We start from the raw sequence: 20,369 nt of genomic DNA on the forward strand, positions 1-20,369 counted from the left end.
ACGGGTCGTCCCACGGAGGAGATGCCCGGGTCTGCGGGTGATCTTCTATCCGAGCTCTCACAACTGCACGAACAAGTTCGGCAGGTGATGCAAGGTATTGCCCAGGCCTTGTGGCCATCAGTCTCCCTGCCAGAAGGCATTGGAGAGCTTGCGAAGAAGCTCAAGGGAGCACGGCGGCGCTTCCGATTATGGAAGATATCGGCCTGCCTTCAAGATGCCAGGGAAGCCTGGGCTATGGTGAAGACGCGTTATACCAAGGCTGACCCAAACCACATGGCCGAGGTCGGACCTGTGGGGCCCGATGGGAAAGAGATCCCCGTTAGCTTAGTCTATGGGCAAGTAGAATTAGCCGCAAAGTATTCCCAACAGGATTGTAGGCTAGACCGCCTGTTGGATGGTATAGAAGAGGAATTTAGTCAGTCTACATGACTATGTAATTAAAGTGACATGTATAATGCCTTCTAGCCGGATTGTAGATCATTTGTCATGGCGGACCTTTTCGCTTCAACCTCGGGACCCGATAGTCCGGAGTGTGTCCGAATACCCACTCAGTTATATAAGAACCGGGGTATGCGTGGAAACTAGGTGTAGGGGTCATTAGTGCTTGAACAGACAAGTGCCCAACTAGTTATGTTATATTACATGGGTAGTAAGAAACATCTTCCAGGGAGAATAGTTCCGTTAGGGGTTCCTTTCCCTGGGTACGCATGCCCTAAAGTGCATGTCCAGACTGCGAGCGGAGACGCAGGCAAAAACATCTGGGGGCATATATGGAAAATAAATAAAAATCGTCTTTTGTTCGCCGACCGAATATTCCCTTAAGAATGCTAGCTTTCGGCTTCACCCAGTCCGAGGTACACATCCGGCTGACCCGACAGTAACAATCGCAGAGGTGCTCCCCTTATGCCCTAGCCGAATTAACAGGAACGTAGGGCATAAATACAAGAGCCAGGCAACCCAGCTTGGCCAAAACTTAAGTCATATCGATGCATATAATGGCGAAGAAAAGGTACATGCGGAAGAATAACACATGTGCGGGGCATGAAGCCCAGATAGATAATTAAACTTCTGTGTAAGAAGCCCCCAGGTATAATGAGTGCGGTTAGCGCATCTATAGTGTGCAAGCGAGGCACGAGTTGGCCCTTGAAGGCCTTGAGAAAGAATAAAAGAAAGAAAAAGAAAAAAGACAGATAATGTATATGCAAAAAATGGACAGAGGAAGGAGACGAACATAGAGTCTGGCGCTAGGCGTAGAATCTTCGGAGCCTGGCTGCGTTCCATGGGTTCGGCTCAAGTCGATTATTCGATGCATCCCGCAGACGGTACGCTCCACCGGTCAGAACTTGGTCAATAATGAAGGGACCTTCCCATTTGGGCTCGAGCTTGGTCTTTTTCTTCTCCGACAGGCGTAGAACTAACTCGCCAACGTTGTAAGTTTTGGCCCGTACTTCTCTGCTTTGGTATCTGCAAGCCTGTTGCTGATAAAATGCGGAACGGGCTTTTGCCACGTCGCGCTGCTCCTCCAGGGTGTCCAGACTGTCCTACCGATCGAGCTCGGCTTCTCTTTCTTCGTACATGTGCACTCGAGGTGAGTCATGAATTATGTTGCAGGGCAGAACTGCCTCTGCGCCGGACACCATAAAGAAGGGTGTATATCCGGTAGTACGATTCGACATGGTCTGCATCCCCCAGAGTACGGAGTCGAGCTCCTCTACCCAGTGCGTGTTATACTCCTTTAAGGACCGCACTAATCTGGGTTTAATGCCGCTCATGATAAGACCATTTGCTCGCTCAACTTGGCCGTTGGTTTGTGGGTGATAGAGGAAGCATAATCGAGCTTGATGCCCATGTTGCTGCACCAGAGTTTTACCTCATCGGCCGTGAAGTTCGTGTCGTTGTCAGTGATGATGTTGTGGGGGACACCATAATGGTGTACGACCCCGGATATGAAGTCTATCACCAGTCCGGATTCGGCTGTTTTAACAGGTTTGGCTTCTATCCATTTGGTGAATTTATCCACCATGACCAGTAAGTATTTTTTCTTATGGGTTCCCCCTTTAAGGGGTCCAACCATGTCAAGCCCCCAGACCGCAAAGGGCCAGGTAATGGGGATTGTTTGGAGGGCGGTGGGTGGCATGTGGCTTTGGTTTGCAAAAAGCTGGAAACCGGCGCAGCGTTGGACCAAGTCATGTGCCTCTGCCTGGGCCGTCAGCCAATAAAACCCTGTACAGAAGGCCTTGCTTACAAGGGCCCGGGCTGCAGCGTGGTGGCCACCGAGTCTGGCGTGAATTTCTGCCAAAAGCTTTCGCCCTTCCTCTTTGGAGGTGCACCTTTGAAGGACTCCGGTAGTGCTTTTTTTATACAACTCTCCCTCGTGGACCCTATAGGCTTTAGATCGCCGAACTATGCAGCATGCCTCATTTTGGTCCTCGGGAAGTTCCTGCCTAGTTAGGTAGGACAAGAATGGTTCTGTCCACGGGGCAATGATTGCCATTATGACGTGGGCTGAATGTGTTATTTCGGTGGCAGAGCCTCCGATTATGTCAGAGTGTTCGGTATCGGGCATTTTGGCCGGGTCCGGATTATTGTTACCGGTGTCCCCTTCCCATACCACGGATGACTTAAACAACCTCTCCAAAAAGATGTTGGGGGGACCGCATCGCGTTTTGCGCCGATGCGGGCGAGGATATCCATCGCTTGATTGTTTTCCCGAGCCACATGGTGAAATTCGAGCCCCTCGAACCGAGCTGACATCTTTAGGACGACGTTTCGATAGGCCGCCATCTTCGAATCCTTGGCATCGAAGTCTCCATTTATTTGGGATATTGCGAGGTTCGAATCCCCACGCACCTCCAGGCGTTGGATGCCCATGGAAACTGCCATCCGAAGACCATGTAATAGGGCTTGTATTCGGCTGCGTTGTTGGAGTATGTATACAATATCTGTAGTACGTATTGCACTGTATCTCCGGTTGGGGACATCCGGACGACGCCAGCCCCCAGACCAGCCAACATTTTGGAACCGTCGAAGTGCATGATCCAATTGGAGTATGCGCCGTACTCTTTAGGGAGTTCGGCTTCCGTCCATTCGGTGACAAAGTCGGCCAATACTTGCGATTTAATGGCTCGCCGAGGTTTGTATGTTATGTCGAACGGGAGGAGCTCAATGGCCCATTTGGCAATCCGGCCCGTGGCGTCGCGGTTGTTTATAATATCATTAAGTGGCACTTCCGAGGCTACTGTAATCGAACACTCTTGAAAGTAGTGTCGCAGCTTCCGAGATGCCATGAATACCGCATAGGCCATCTTTTGATAATGTGGGTACCGCGATTTGCATGGAGTGAGGACAGTGGATACATAATATACCGGCTTTTGAAGAGGGAATTTATGTCCGTCCGCTTCTCGTTCGACGACGAGCACTGCGCTTACAACTTGATGAGTTGCCGCAATGTACAACAACATTGGTTCACCGATGTTTGGCGTGGCCAGGATTGGGTTGGTTGCCAGTATGGCTTTTATTTCTTCCAATCCGGCTATGGCAGCGTCCGTCCACTCAAAGTGTTTGGTGTGCCGAAGGAGGCGATAAAGAGGTAATGCCTTTTCTCCTAAGCGGGAGATAAAGCGGCTTAGAGCTGCCACACATCCAGTTAGTTTCTGGGTTTGTTTGAGGTCCGTTGGTATAGCTAACTGTGACAGAGCTCGGATTTTGGCCGGATTAGCTTCAATTCCTCTACTGGAGTCAATGAAGCCCAGGAGCTTTCCGGCTGGTATGCCGAAAACGCATTTTTCCGGATTGAGCTTGATGTCATATGTTCGGAGGTTGTCGAATGTGAGCCTCAAGTCGTCTATTAGAGAGTCGACGTGTTTGGTTTTAACGACCACATCATCTACGTATGCCTCTACTGTTTTGCCGATCTGTTTCTCTAGACATGTTTGAATCATGCGCTGATATGTTGCGCCGGTGTTTTTGAGCCCAAAAGGCATTGTGTTAAAATAGAAGGGGCCGTATGGTGTGATAAATGCAGTTTCGGCTTGGTCGGACTCCGCCATCTTGATTTGGTGGTAGCCGGAGTATGCGTCGAGGAAACACAATGACTCGTGTCCTGCGGTAGCATCGATAATTTGATCAATGCGGGGGAGGGGGAAGGGATCCTTTGGGCAAGCCTTGTTGAGGTCCTTGAAGTCGACACATAGGCGCCAGGATTTGTCCTTCTTTGGTACCATCAACAGGTTTGCTAGCCAGTCCGGGTGTTTTATTTCTCTAATGAATCCGGCCTGCAATAATTTGGCTAGTTCCTCTCCCATAGCTTGTCTCTTAGGTTCAGAGAAACGCCGAAGAGCCTGCTTGACCGGCTTGAATCCCTTTAGGAGATTGAGGCTGTGCTCGGCCAGCCTGCGTGGGATTCCCGGCATGTCTGAGGGGTGCCGGGCGAATATGTCCCAATTCTCGCACAGGAACTCTCATAGTGCGGCGTCCACGGCGGGGTTTAACTGTGCCCCGATGGAGACTGTTTTTGTAGGGTCCGTTGGGTGGACTTGGAATTTGACTATTTCATCCGCTGGTTTAAAAGAGGTGGACTTGGATCCCTTGTCAAGTATCACATCGCCCCTGTCCACTGTGGAGCGTAGCGCAGTTAATTCCTCGGCCGAAAGGGCTTCGGATAATTCCTCAAGGGCCAATGCGGCTGTTTTATTTTCGGCGCGGAGTGCTGTGTCCGGATCACTAGCGAGAGTGATGATTCCGTTGGGCCCGGGCATTTTGAGCTTCATGTACCCATAATGGGGTATGGCTTGGAAGATCGTGAACGCCTCCCGTCCTAAAAGGGCGTGGTATCCACTACTGAACGGGGCCACTTGGAATGTAATTTCTTCGGACCTATAGTTCTCCGGCGTGCCGAATACCACATCTAGTGTGATTTTCCCAGCACAGCGTGCTTCCCGACTGGGGATGATTCCTCTGAAGGTTGTGCTGCTTCGCTCAATGCGGTTCCAGTCTATTTCCATTTTTTGGAGAGTTTACTCATAACTGAGGTTTAATCCACTGCCGGCGTCCATGAGTACTTTGGTGAGTCGAAAGCCGTCCACAATTGGACTGAGGACCAGTGCAGCTGGTGCTCGGGCTGTTTGGAATTTAGGTTCGTCACTGGCATTGAAGGTAATAGCCATGTCACTCCATGGATTTATTGCTGCCACGTGGCAGATTTCGGCAATGCTGCGGAGTGTTCGCTTGCGCCTATTATTTGATGCGAAGGTCTCAAAGACTGTTAATACCGTATTGTTATCCCTGGGATGGTGCTCTGTGGCATCTGGGATGAGAAGGTCCTCACCGCTTTTGGCCACCTGCCGGAGTATCCAACATGCTCTAAGGCTATGTGTTGGTATGGTATCCGCTGTACTATGAATTTTCCAGGGTCCGTTGAGCCATCCCTCCAATACGGTTCCATGCCCTGTAGAGGGTTTTTACTTCTTTGTAATTAACTCGGGTGTCTTATGATAGTGCACCCTTTTACTTCGGACTGGGTGTATATTCGGTGCCGGATTATCCCAAAATTTCGTTTCGGTTTTCCAGGCACTTTCCATCGCACAGTACTTTTGTACTATGGACGCCAAGTCGGCGAAGCGTGATATGTCACGGCGACTTATGGCGTTAATGATTCCCTTGTCCGTGCAGTTATTGCGGAAAAGTGAGACCGCGTCTTCCTCGCGGCAGTCCTTAACCTTGTTCATCACAAGGAGGAATCTGGCCCAATAATGATGTACTGTTTCATGGGGCTCTTGCCTGATGTGGGAAAGATCATTTATGTCTGGGTGGGTGGGTGGATTTGAGTCTGAACCCCTACCCGATCTGAGACCCAAGGGCCGAGGAGTTTCCAATCTTGGAAGTTCGGATTCCGGGATGTTGCCCGATGAGTTTGGCCCGCTGCCTGGCTCTAGGTTCAGGGCTTGGGTGATGTCCTCCCATAAACGGGTATCCAGCTCGGAGAGCTCAGGAATCCGGACATAGTTAGTCCTCAAGATAGAGGAAGAATCGCCACATTGTTCCTCCACCACCGCAACATGATGGGTGACCGGCGGAGAGTTAATCTCCCTTTGATCGGGTTTAAGCCCAATCCGATCATAGTCCGTAGCGACTCCCAAGGCGGCGATGCGATCCAAGAGCTTGTTTAGGGAGGAGAGCTCCATTGTATCCATCTGCTCGGCGAATTCCAAGCCGACGTGGAGGCTATTTTCGATGACCCGAGAAGTCATCATCGGTGCAGCGGCCGAACGGGCGGTCATGATGAAACTGCCAAGCCGGAGAGTTTGGCCGACAGCCAGGGCTCCCCCGGCGGTAATGTTGTTTTTAACAACGAGACGAGGCATCCTTCCTTACGGCGACGACACGGTGGAACTCTCAATGAAAGCACCAATGTCGGTGTCAAAACTGGCGGATCTCGGGTAGGGGGTCCCGAACTGTGCGTCTAAGGAGGATGGTAACAGGAGGCAGGGGACACGATGTTTTACCCAGGTTCGGGCCCTCTTGATGGAGGTAAAACCCTACGTCCTGCTTGATTATTCTTGATAATATGAGTAGTACAAGAGTTGATCTACCACGAGATCAGAGAGGCTAAACCCTAGAAGCTATCCTATGGTATGATTGTATGTTGTCCTACGGACTAAAACCCTCCGGTTTATATAGACACCGGAGGGGACTAGGGTTACACAAGGTCGGTTACAAAGGAGGAGATATACATATCCGTATTGCCTAGCTTGCCTTCCACGCCAAGTAGAGTCCCATCCGGACACGAGACGAAGTCTTCAATCTTGTGTCTTCATAGTCCAACAGTCCGGCCAAAGGATATAGTCCGGCTGTCCGGAGACCCCCTAATCCAGGACTCCCTCACTCCCACTTGCACTAGAGTCAATAATCTAGTTCACATCGCCATGTGATTTAACACCAATAGTTCGCATCTTTATGTGATTAACACCCATAGTTCACATCGCCATGTGACCAACACTCAAAGGGTTTACTAGAATCAATAATCTAGTTCACATTGCTATGTGATTAACACCCAAAGAGTACTAAGGTGTGATCATGTTTTTCTTTGTAAGAGAAGTTTAGTCAACGGGTCTGCCACATTCAGAACCGTATGTATTTTGCAAATTTCTATGTCTACAATACTCTACACGGAGCTACTCTAGCTAATTGCTCCCACTTTCAATATGTATCCAGATTGAGACACTAAATCATCTAGATTAGTGTCAAAGCTTGCATCGACGTAACCCTTTACGACGAACTCTTTATCACCTCCATAACCGAGAACCATTTCCTTAGTCCTCTTAGGTAACTAAGGATAATTTTGACCACTGTCCGGTGATCTACTCCTGGATCATTATTGTACACCCTTGCCAAACTCATGGTAAGGTACACAATATGTATGGTACATAGCATGACATACTTTATATAACCTATGGATGAGGCATAGGGATTGGCTTTCATTCTCTCTCTATCTTCTGCTATGTTCGGGCTTTGAGTCTTACTCAACTTCACGCCTTGTAACACAGGCAAGAACCCTTTCTTTCACTGATCCATTTTGATATTCTTCAAAATCTTGTCAAGGTATGTGTTTTTTGAAAGTTCTATTAAGTGTCTTGATCTATCCCTATAGATCTTGATGCCCAATATATAAGTAGCTTCACCAAAGTCTTTCATTGAAAAAACTCTTATTCAACTATCCTTTTATGCTATCCAGAAATTCTATATCATTTCCAATAAAAAATATGTCATCCCCATATAATATTGGAAATGCTACAGAGCTCCCACTCACTTTCTTGTAAATACATGCTTCTCCAAAAGTCTGTATAAAACATATGCTTTGATCACACTATCAAAGCGTATATTCCAACTCTGAGATGCTTGCACCAGTCCATAAATGGATCATTGGAGCTTGCACACTTTGTTAGCTCCTTTAGGATTGAAAAAACCTTCTGGTTGCATCATATACAACTCTTCTTTGAGAAATCCATTAAGGAATGCAGTTTTGGTGTCAATTTGCCATATTTCATAATCATAAAATGCGGCAATTGCTAACATGATTCGGACAGACTTAAGCATCGCTACGGGTGAGAAAGTCTCATCGTAGTCAACTCCTTGAACTTGTCGAAAACCTTTCGCAACAAGTCGAGCTTTGTAGACAGTAACATTACCATCAGTGTCAGTCTTCTTCTTTAAGATCCATTTATTCTCTATGGCTTGCCAATCACCGGGCAAGTCAACCAAAGTCCACACTTTGTTCTCATACTTTGATCCTATCTCAGATTTCATGGCCTCAAGCCATTTCACGGAATCTGGGCTCATCATCGGTTCCTCATAGTTCGTAGGTTCGGCATGGTCTAGTAACATGACTTCCAGAACAGGATTACCGTACCACTCAGGTGCGGAACATGCTCTGGTTGACCTACGAGGTTCGGTAGTAAATTGATCTAAAGTTTCATGATCATTATCATTAGCTTCCTCTCTAGTTGGTGTAGGCATCACTGGAACTGATTTCTGTGATGAGCTACTTTCCAATTCGAGAGAAGGTACAATTACCTCATCAAGTTCTACTTTCCTCCCACTCACTTCTTTCGAGAGAAACTCCTTCTCTAGAAAGGATCCATTCTTAGCAACAAATATCTTGCCTTCAGATTTGTGATAGAAGGTGTACCCAACAGTTTCTTTTGGGTATCCTATGAAGACACACTTCTACGATTTGGGTTCGAGCTTATCAGGCTGAAGCTTTTTCACATAAGCATCGCAACCCCAAACTTTAAGAAATGACATCTTAGGTTTCTTGCCAAACCATAGTTCATACGGTGTCTTCTCAACGGATTTAGACGGTGCCCTGTTTAACATGAATGCAGCTGTCTCTAATGCACAACCCCAAAACGATAGTGGTAAATCGGTAAGAGACATCATAGATCGCACCATATCTAATAAAGTACGGTTACAACGTTCGGACACACCATTACGCTGTGGTGTTCCAGGTGGCGTGAGTTGTGAAACTATTTCACATTGTTTTAAATGAAGGCCAAACTCGTAACTCAAATATCCGCCTCCGCGATCAGATCGTAGAAATTTTATTGTCTTGTTACAATGATTCTCCACTTCACTCTGAAATTCTTTGAACTTTTCAAATGTTTCAGACTTGTGTTTCATTAAGTAGATATACCCATATCTGCTCAAATCATCTGTGAAGGTCAGAAAATAACAATACCCACCGCGAGCCTCAACACTCATCGGACCGCATACATCGGTATGTATTATTTCCAATAAGTCAGTGGCTCGCTCCATTGTTCCGGAGAACAGAGTTTTAGTCATCTTGCCCACGAGGCATGGTTCACAAGCATCAAATGATTCATAATCAAGTGGTTCCAAAAGTCCATCCACATGGAGTTTCTTCATGCGCTTTACACCAATATGACCTAAACGGTGGTGCCACAAATATGTTGCACTATCATTATCAACTTTGCATATTTTGGCATCAATATTATGAATATGTGTATCACTACGATCGAGATTCAATAAACCATTTACATTGGGTGTATGACCATAGAATGTTTTATTCATGTAAATAGAACAAGAATTATTCTCTGACTTAAATTAATAACCGTATTTCAATAAACATGATCCAATCATATTCATGCTCAACACAAACACCAAATAACATTTATTTAGGTCCAATACTAATCCCGAAGGTAGAGGGAGTGTGCGATGGTGATCTTATCAACCTTGGAATCACTTCCAACACACCGTCACCTCGCCCTTAAATAGTCTATGTTCATTCTGTAACTCCTATTTTAAGTTACTAATCTTAGCAACTGAACTGGTATCAAATACCCTGAGGTTACTATGAACACTAGTAAAATACACATCAATAACATGTATATCAAATATACCTTTGTTCACTTTGCCATCCTTCTTATCCGCCAAGTATTTGGGGTAGTTCCGCTTCCAGTGACCATTCCTTTGTAGTAGAAGCACTCAGTTTCAGGCTTAGGCACTACAAGAAATGTGTCAACTTGTGACCCTCACTATTGGCCATTGAAAGGTCATAGTTTTTCATTTGCGACCTTTTTGTGACAAAAAATAGAAGGTCAAAAGCTGGCGGTCGTAAACTGAAATTAACGACCTTCTCTGTGAGAAGGTCGTAGACATTTACGACCAAAACAGAAGGTCGTTGAATCCATGACCTTTTGTTTTGGTCACTGGCTGTCTGCCCAGGCCACGTCGGATCCGACGTGGCAAAATTGCGACCAATTAAAAAGGTCATTGACAAGATTTAGCTCGGTCCGATTAGGTGTTTTACATGGGCCGTGCCCAATAATTCAGCCCATTTATTATTTTTTCCTTCCAATTTTGGTCAGCTACATGGGCCCGTCCCAACAATTCATGCTTTTATTTATTTCTGGGCCATGGCCTTTTAATATTGTTTGGGCTATTATATTTTGGAGCTGGTCCCACTTGTCATCATCTCACACATTGGGCCTACTTGACAGAAATTTCAAAAGTGCTCAAATTATTTTCATTAATGGGTCCCACAAGCCAGGTTTCCATTCCACACGTTTTCAAATCACATACATAATAAATATTTCAAACAGAACATTACAAATGTAGTTCATCAACTAACACTAAGTCTACTACAATCTGTACAGTCTATTACAACCCAAATATGCCTACTATTACAATATAACAATATTTACAGTCTATTACAGTCAAACAAAAGAGACGACTCTTTGCTGAGTAGGGCTATCCAGCTTTGAACTTCAAATTTCATAGACCTCCTGTTCATCAATTGCAAGCACCATGCACCTTTGATGAAGTGCTTGTCCTCGGTTGCAGCATGCACCTTTGATGAAAGAGCTACTGCTGATCGCTAAAACCTGTGAATATCAGAAAGATCTATTCAGTACAAAAAGTAAATCACGACACTATGTCAGCAGTAATAAATACAAAATCTGAACAAAAAGAACTACTCCTAGTTAGAATTATTTTTGTTTTGGTAAGGTATAAGAGCAGCAGGTAAAGATAACATGAACAAATTGTTTGATTAGATAAGCCATATGATTGTTCAACTATTGTTTGAACAGATTGCAGATTTTGAAAGCAACTATAGTTATTCAGAAAACATGGTTGCTGCAACTTTAAGACAACCAGTACACATTCATGTCAAATATACATGTGTAAGATACTAGAAGCATTTCATTGCATATCTATGTGTACTGCTATAATTTTACGCCAGGCAGTGCACTAGTACATCAATTACACTAAGCCACAACCCACTGTTTAAAAAAGTATTTTATCATCACTCTTAAATAGCTTGAATTTCAGAACAGCCATTGTTTGTATTTTAATGAAAAACACCCCAAGCATATAACAACAGATGGGCATTAAGACAAAAAAATTTGGCAATCGCAGCATCATGTTTCAGCAGTTTCAGCAGTAGTGCAGTACAAATCCTTGTGTAGCAGAAAATGGCAGCAAAAGCAAGCCTAAGATCCAAACTTCACACTGAGTTTCCAATCCAAAACCTTACACTACAGACTGGACTATTACATTGACCATCCTAACATTCAGAGCTAGAAGAAAGCAACACACCTGAGACCTTGTCCTCCCACCAGTAGATGAACCAAAGGTTGGACACCCGGTCGCCAGCACGACACCTGTAGGCAAGGCAATAAGCTACAGATCACAACAATATGCATCGGATGGCAACAATAACATCAACAAGTAGAAATAGCAGCATGTCAATCACTGTATAATCAATCAGTAAGCACAAATAGGAGCAGCAAGCATTCTCTCAATCACAAACTACACTAATCAACACCCCTCTCTCAATCTATCTCCAGCAGATGAAATAGAAATCTCTCACTCATCCCAGCCCAAGCCTCTCCCACCTCTCAGATCTGGAAAGCAATCTCTCACACGAGACACCTTTGTGGGAGCGTACTGAACTGAATTCAATTGTTGCTCAAGACCTGGAGCATCCTTAAACCATGGCATTAAACTCACAACTAGGCTGCTGACTAAGAGCCAACGCTACATAACAGTTCTGAACTTCTACCAAAACTGAACACAACATGTACCAAGGAAAATAAACACTTATAGATTCAAATCACACTAACAGCCAACACTGCATAACAGTTCTGAACTTCTGCTAGAACTGAACACAACATATACCAAGGAAAATCAACGCTTCTGAATTAATATCAGACTAACAGCCAGCCGACACAGCATAACAATTCTAAACTTCTGTCAAACTGAACAAAACATACACTAAAGGAAACAATCAGCAAACAAGATGAAAAGTGTAACAACCTGAGGTTATGTCAACAGGATTTCCTCCGACGCAAGTGCTCACTCCTCTTGGGCAGGCCTTGTGCACCAACATCACACAGGCGAGTCACGTTCTTCTCAGACCCGAGGTTATTAGAGGCTCCCTCTTGGAGCACCTTGAGCCCATGGCCACTGCCCACATGGATCATGCTCCCGTCGGGAGTGGCGTGGTGGTGGTGGTGCTGCTGGCCACGGAGCTGCTGCATGAAGGACGCCTCCATGGAGCTAATGTACATGTTGTGGGTGTCGTTGGTCCATACGGCCGACACCAGCCCCCAACCTGATCACCCTGCTGAAGAAGAAGGTAGAAATCAGTTTAAGTTTTACAGGCGCAAAATCACATCAGACAGCTGTCCGATAGTAATGCTGGACATCCATATGTCCAAATGGTTATTATATATAGCATACACGATCTGTTTGCTTGGCTTTGTACTACTTTTCTAGCCGAATCATCTGCTATCCATGGTGATTTGCAAGCTAATCAATCAAAGATGCTTCTGCAAGTGAATCGAAATAACAGTCGTTCGTGGATGGATTAGAATAGATTAGTACCTTGGCGGCAATGAAATAACACCCATTTGCATATATTCTGCACTTGAATTCAAACCAATCACTCTATTTCAGAAGATGCATGCACATGCATGCAGCTAGCGGACATGTGCCTGAGTGTAGAAAACCTATTCGATCTGTGTTTATCTAGTGCATTCCATTTGCCTTAATCTTAAATCGCGGTTTTGTAATGCAGATGCTTTGCAGCTTGGTCATAGCAAATAGTGTTGTGCCTTACTGAAACACAGGCTGGAGTTGGGCATAAAGACCAAAACACAAGCCCATTTCCCGGTATTTTTTGGAATATGTCATTCCTGGTTTCTAGTTTATACGTATTAGGTGCCATCTCCACTGAAGATGGTTCAAACTACTACTCTAGTACATACTAATAAAACTTGACACAGGCTAGTTCAAACTACATACTAATAAAACTAGATCAAGTTGGTAACAGACATCAGATGCTTCTAAACAAGCAAGGGGCATCACTTCCTACTCCTAAAATGAAGAGAACACACATGTGGCGCTATGATTGATGCAGCAAAAATAAATCATCCGTGCAGTCTGTTTCATCCTACTGATTGTGCCGCTTGTGAGGCACCGATTTCAATTTGTAGGCACACTGGTGTTCCGCAGTTTGCGAAACCAGAGGAGGAGGCCGAACAGAGCACCTTTGTTGTCTCTGGCATTGACATTCACGCGAAGCTTCTCGATCAGGTAGACGCACACCGGCATCCTCCCGTGGCCGACGGTGGCGTGCAGCGCCCCGGATCCTCCGTCCCTGGCGGCCTCCACCGCCTCCTTGAAACAGCCCTTCCCGCCGTCCAGCGTGCTCGCGATGCCTGATGGGAAAAAAATCGCGCCCACATCAGGATCGAGCACAAACAAACACCAAAGCAGAAAACCAGCATGGGGAGAGGGAGGCACGGGCGTACTCTTGAAGCGGCCGAGGTCGCCGTCGACCGCCGCCTTGAGGAGCCGGCGCTTCTGCTGGCCTGCAACTGCAGGGGGGAAAGGGGACGGGGTTAGGGCCAGTGTGGGGTAGGAGGTTGGGTCGGGGGGAGGGAGGTGCTTACTGGAGGTGGGGGGCGGCGCCATGGCTGGCGGGGTGGAGGTGGGTAGGGTTTTGGAGGCCGTCCACCTGTTGGCCGCCCTCTGGACGCCATCGCCACCGCCCTCCGTGCTAGAGTCGGCGGCCCCGGCGACAGCGACAGCCTCCTCCTCCTGGACGTGGTCGTCGTCCGCGTCGAGCAACGGGTGCGGGCGCTTCTGCGCGGGCATTCCGGTCGCCTGGCTTCCCTCCCCGCTCCTTGGCGCGGCACTTGTCGTGGGGGAGAGGACAGTCGGGCGCGTGCGGGCGGGCGGAGGAGTGAGAGGGAGGAGGCAGGAGGTGGGTGGAGGCGGCTCGAGTTGAGTGGGAGGCGGATTGAGATGGATCTGGGGAGCACATGGGGGAGGCCATGGACGGCGGGGAGCTCCGCCGGAGGAAGGTGGCAGCCGCGATCTGGAAGGGAGAAGGTGGCGGCTGCGATCTGGAAGGGAGGAGCGCGGATCCGACCGCGGCCGTGGGAGAGAAGGGGAGGGGAGGGGTTGTCGGCGACCACGGTTGGGGGAGAGGACGGAGGACGGTGGCTGGGTGGTTGGGGATCCAGAGATTGAGATGGAGGGTTGGGGGGTGCCGGCTGTGGGACTAGAGGGGGAGAGTGGATCGGGGAAGTTAGGGTTTGGGTGAGAGGGTGAGGGGGTGAGGGCTGCCGTTGGATCCAGAAGCATCCAACGGTGGTTGAGGCATGATCCGCATGATATGCCTATGGACCAATCAGAGCGCACCAAACAATTTGAAGATTTTTTGACCATATAAATTGGTCATGATTGATTACATACAAATTTTTCATTTCATTTTTCAATGCTCAAAATGAGTTTTTTTTTGTGAAAGACCTATCAAATATTTGTTCAAATGATGTCATATTTTGCACAAGTTTACATCTTAGATTGGCAAACAACATTGGCAAAGGGAGTTTTTATTTCTTTTGCATGAAAAAACAATTTTCCATTTTTTGAGTGCCCAAAATAAGTTTTTTGTGAAGAACCTACCAAATATTTTTTGTAAAATTGGACCAAATCAATTTTCTAAAATACTAGGCCATATTTAATGCACAATTGACCAAATGGTTGGGTGTTAAAAGTTTTGATCCACCTCTGGTGAAAAAGACAAATTTCCGTCATTTCAGCTGGAAGCGGGGCAAATTTGAACTGCGGCTGCCTCATAGTTTGCTATTTATTTTTTCCAAAATTCATTTCTAGGTACAAAAGTACCTATTTAATCAGAGAAATACCAAAAAAATTCCAAGATTCGACCACTAGCTAGGAACGGTCATTCCCGCCGTTTTGACCGCATTTTGAAACGGGCATAAAAAATTCAAAAAATCAAAAAATTGGAAAACCTTCGCATTGTGTCATTATATGTGACCAGGTTATCAGGAAAAATAATAAACTTGGAATACGACAATTCTTTTAAAAAAGTGTTCTCAGAAACGAGCTATCACGTGTGGAGATCAATGGCTTTCAAGCCAGATGATCAATCTTATGGCCACATTCATGGCATAGTTTGTTCAAATGATCTCATATTGTGCACAAGGGTGCATATTTGAATGGCAAACAATGTTGCCTAAGGAAGTTTTCATTTTCTTTGGACGAAAAAACCATTTTCCATTTTTCGAGTGCCCCAAAGAAGGTTTTTTTGTGAAGGACCTCCCAAATAATTGTTGCAAAATTGGACCAAATCATTTTTCTAAAATACTAGGCCATATTTAATGCACAATTGACCAAATGGTTGGGTGTAAATTTTTTTGATCCACCTCTTGTGAAAAAGACAAATTTCCGCCGATTCAGTTGGAAGCGGGTCAAATTTGAATTGTAGCTGCCTTGTAGTTTGCCCTTTATTTTTTCCAAAAATCATTTCTAGGTACATAAGTATCTATTTAATTAGAGAAACACCAAAAAAATTCCAAGATTCTACCACTAGCTAGGAACGGTCATTCCCGTCGTTTTGACCGCATTTTGAAACGGGCATAAAAAAATCAAAAAAAAATCAAAATATTGGGAAACCTTCGGATTGTGTCATTATATGTGGCCAAGTTCCCAGGAAAAATAACAAACTTGTAATACGTCAATTATTTTAAAAAAGTGTTCTCAGAAACGAGCTATCACGTGTGGAGATCAATGGCTTTCAAGCCAAATGATCAATATTATGGCCACATTCATGGCATAGTTTGTTCAAATGATCTCATATTGCGCACAAGGTTGCATATTGGAATGGCAAACAATGTTGCCTAAGGAAGTTTTCATTTTCTTTGGATGAAAAAACCATTTTCCATTTTTCGAGTGCCCAAAAGGAGGTTTTTTTAAGGACCTCCCAAATAATTGTTGCAAAATTGGACCAAATCAATTTTCTAAAATACTAGGACATATTTAATGCACAATTGACAAAATGGTTGGGTGTAAAAAGTTTTGATCCACCTCTCGTGAAAAATACAAATTTCTGCCGATTCAGCTGGAAGCGGGTCAAATTTGAACTGCAGCTGCCTTGTAGTTTGCTATTTATTTTTTCCAAAAATCATTTCTAGGTACATAAGTATCTATTTAATCAAAGAAACACCAAAAAAATTCCAAGATTCAACCACAAGCTAGGAACGGTCATTCCCGTCATTTTGACCGCATTTTGAAATGGGCATAAAAAATTCAAAAAATATCAAAAATTGGGAACCTTCGCATTGTGTCACTATATGTGGCCAAGTTCCCAGGAAAAATAACAAACTTGTAATACGGCAATTATTTTAAAAAGTGTTCTCAGAAACGAGCTATCATGTGTGGAGATCAATGGCTTTCAAGCCAAATGATCAATCTTATGGCCACATTCATGGCATAGTTTGTTCAAATGATCTCATATTGTATACAAGGGTGCATATTGGAATGGCAAACAATGTTGCCTAAGGAAGTTTTCATTTTCTTTGGACGAAAAAACCATTTTCCATTTTTCGAGTGCCCAAAAGGAGGTTTTTTTGTGAAGGACCTCCCAAATAATTGTTGCAAAATTGGACCAAATCAATTTTCTAAAATACTAGGACATATTTAATGCACAATTGACAAAATGGTTGGGTGTAAAAAGTTTTGATACACCTCTCGTGAAAAAGACAATTTTTCGCCGATTCTGTTGGAAGCGGGTCAAATTTGAAATGCAGCTGCCTCATAGTTTGCTATTTATTTTTTCCAAAAATCATTTCTAGTTACATAAGTCCCTATTTAATCATAAATACATGGTTTGGTGGCGATACGTCGAGGTTTGGGCGGTGGCCGAGGGCCCCAACTCTAGAGCGTGTAAACTCGCATGCCCGCCGCATGGTCACCGTGGGACCGTGGCGTTGCCATGTGTTCTGGGCGGCCTATGCATGTCTAGTGGGTTGGGCACTCCCCATGTAGGTGCTAGGAATAAAATTACAACATAAGATTCTCACGAGGAGATCGACCGATGCTCAAACATGAATTAACAGCCAAGTGTTTGATTAGCGGTACGGGAAATGTACATGGCTAATGGGCGTGAGTTTTGGATGAGGATGATCAGTTACTAAGAAGACCGTCTAAAAGCACAAGTGCTCCCTAGGTGGTTTTGATAATTGATGACAACATATCTCTTGTTGGACTAACGTTTCTATCTAGCATGTTTCAGATAAGTTCAACAATGGAGTGGCATGGACTAAAGGTTGTGGGAACTCCTTCAAGATGCTAAGGACAAAGGATTGGCTAAAGCTTAAAGCTCAAGACTCTTCATTTTACATTTTAGTTATCCAAGATCACATTGAGTCCATAGGAAAAGCCAATACTATCAAGGAGGGATGAGGTGTTGCTTAATGAGCCTCCTGCTTCATGTGCTTAATGATACGCTCCAAAATCCTCAGCTACTTTCCCACTTCCACATATGACCTAAACCCTAAGCCAAACTCGGTCATACCGATTCTTTCTATCCGGCGCCACCGAGTTTCACTTGTCATAAGCCACTGCCAAACCCTAGCAATTCGGTTCTACCGATAAGGATCTCGGTCTCACCGAGATGGGATTGCAAACTCTCTGTTACCTATTGCAATATTCTCGGTCCCACCGAGATATGCAATCGGTCCCACCGAGATTGCAATGTAAATTCAGTGTTTCCTTTTTGTAACTTTTCGGTCTCATCGAAAGAGCAAATCGGTCCCACCGAGTTTGCCTGACCAACTCTCTGGTTAGCTAATTACCAAATTCGATCTCACCGAGTTTGTGTAATCGGTCTCACCGAGATTACGTTATGCCCAAACCCTAACCATATCGGTCCTACCGAGTTGCATGTCAGTCCCACCGAAAATCTCTAACGGTCACTAGGTTTACATTTTCGGTCCGACCGAGTTTGTTGATTCGGTCCCACCGAGATTGGAAAACTGTGTGTAACGGTTGGATTTTGTGTGGAGGCTATATATACCCCTCCACCTCCTCTTCATTCGGAGAGAGAGCCATCAGAACACATACACAATTCCAACTCATATGTTCTAAGAGAGAACCACCTACTCATGTGTTGAGACCAAGATATTCCATTCCTACCATATGAATCTTGATCTCTAGCCTTCCCCAAGTTGCTTTCCACTCAAATCTTCTTTCCACAAAATCCAAATCCTATGAGAGAGAGTTGAGTGTTGGGGAGACTATCATTTGAAGCACAAGAGCAAGGAGTTCATTACCTACACACCATTTGTTACTTCTTGGAGAGTGGTGTCTCCTAGATTGGCTAGGTGTCACTTGGGAGCCTCCGACAAGATTGTGGAGTTGAACCAAGGAGTTTGTAAGGGCAAGGAGATCGCCTACTTCGTGAAGATCTAGTGCTAGTGAGGCAAGTCCTGTGTGGGCGATGGCCATGGTGGGATAGACAAGGTTGCTTCTTCGTGGACCCTTTGTGGGTGGTTGCTTCTTCGTGGACCCTTCGTGGGTGGAGCCCTCCGTGGACTCGCGCAACCGTTACCCTTTGTGGGTTGAAGTCTCCATCAACGTGGATGTAGGATAGCACCACCTATCCGAACCACGGGAAAAACATCCGTGTCTCCAATTGCGTTTGAATTCTCCAAATCCTTCCCTTTACATCCTTGCAAGTTGCATGCTTTACATTCCGCTGCTCATATACTCTTTGCATGCTTCCTCGATATGTATTGTGTATGTTGAAATTGTGCCTAAAACTCCACTCAAACCAAAAAGGCCTAAAAATTGCAACTTTAGCACTAAGTGTCTAATCACCCCCCCTCTAGACACATCTACTTCTAGATCCTACAAGTGGTACGCGCAGATTATCTTCGGCATTGCAAGGCGGGTTCCTCCTCCAAGTACTTCATAGAAGATTTTGAACACAAAGATAGTGTCCGGCTCTGCAAAATAAGTTTCCACATATTGCCATAGAGAGAATAATATTTACACAAATCTAATCTGCTGACGTATTCCGTAGTGTGACACACCAGGGCCAAGCCTTTATCCGAGTCGTTTTATTATCCCACCTTAGCGCGTTATGCGAGGCGGTTTCCTTGGCACATCTTGTTAAAGCAGAGATCGTGTCCCCTTATTCTGGGATTCTCATCAATACGGGCATGGGTAACCCAACCGCTTCTAGGACTCCTAGATTGTAGGCAAGTCCAAACAGACACGGAGAGGACACTTGATATTCACCCTCTTTATAAAGGGACAAGGCTTTTATTTTTTCCTCCCGTGCTCAATCGAATCCTTCCCCCACCTCAAGCTCAAACGCCCAAAGTTCAGGTCAGGTGCTTCGGACCTTCAGTCATGTCCGGATCTAGCCTTCAAGGCCGATGGGTGCCTTCCTCTGTCATGGAAGAAGACATCAAAAAATTGAGGGAGGCCAGATATCTGACCGCCGAGATTCCACATCGGCTGCCTGCCCGAGGGCAGGCCGTCCCCTCCCCCGAACCGAACGAGATCGTCGTGTTCGTCTCTCACTTCCTCCGAGGTCTAGGCCTTGCTTTGGATCCTTTCGTCAGGGGTTTGATATTTTATTATGGGCTAGATTTCCATGATCTAGCTCTGGACTCCTTTCTTCATATCACGACATTTATTGTCGTGTGTGAGGCCTTCCTCCGGGTTACCCCTCACTTTGGCCTGTGGCTCAAGACCTTTGAAGTAAAGCCGAAGATGATCGAGGGGCGACATGCGGCATGTGGAGGTGACTCAATGCGCAAGATGACGGGAGCTCCATGGCCCAAAGGTTCCATTCCACAGGTGTCTGAATTGTGGCAACAGGAGTGGTTCTACATCACGGCTCCTAGAAGTGCCAAGTGGGCGGCCGCCTCTGTTTTCCGCTCGGGCCCTCCACCACAACTAATGTCATGGATTAGCAGAGGATTGAGCTGGGGTCCAGCCAAAGACGTGCTTATACTGCAAAGCCG

This window comes from Triticum urartu, chromosome 7, assembly GCF_003073215.2.
Source record: "Triticum urartu cultivar G1812 chromosome 7, Tu2.1, whole genome shotgun sequence".
NCBI classification, from domain to species: Eukaryota; Viridiplantae; Streptophyta; class Magnoliopsida; order Poales; family Poaceae; genus Triticum; species Triticum urartu.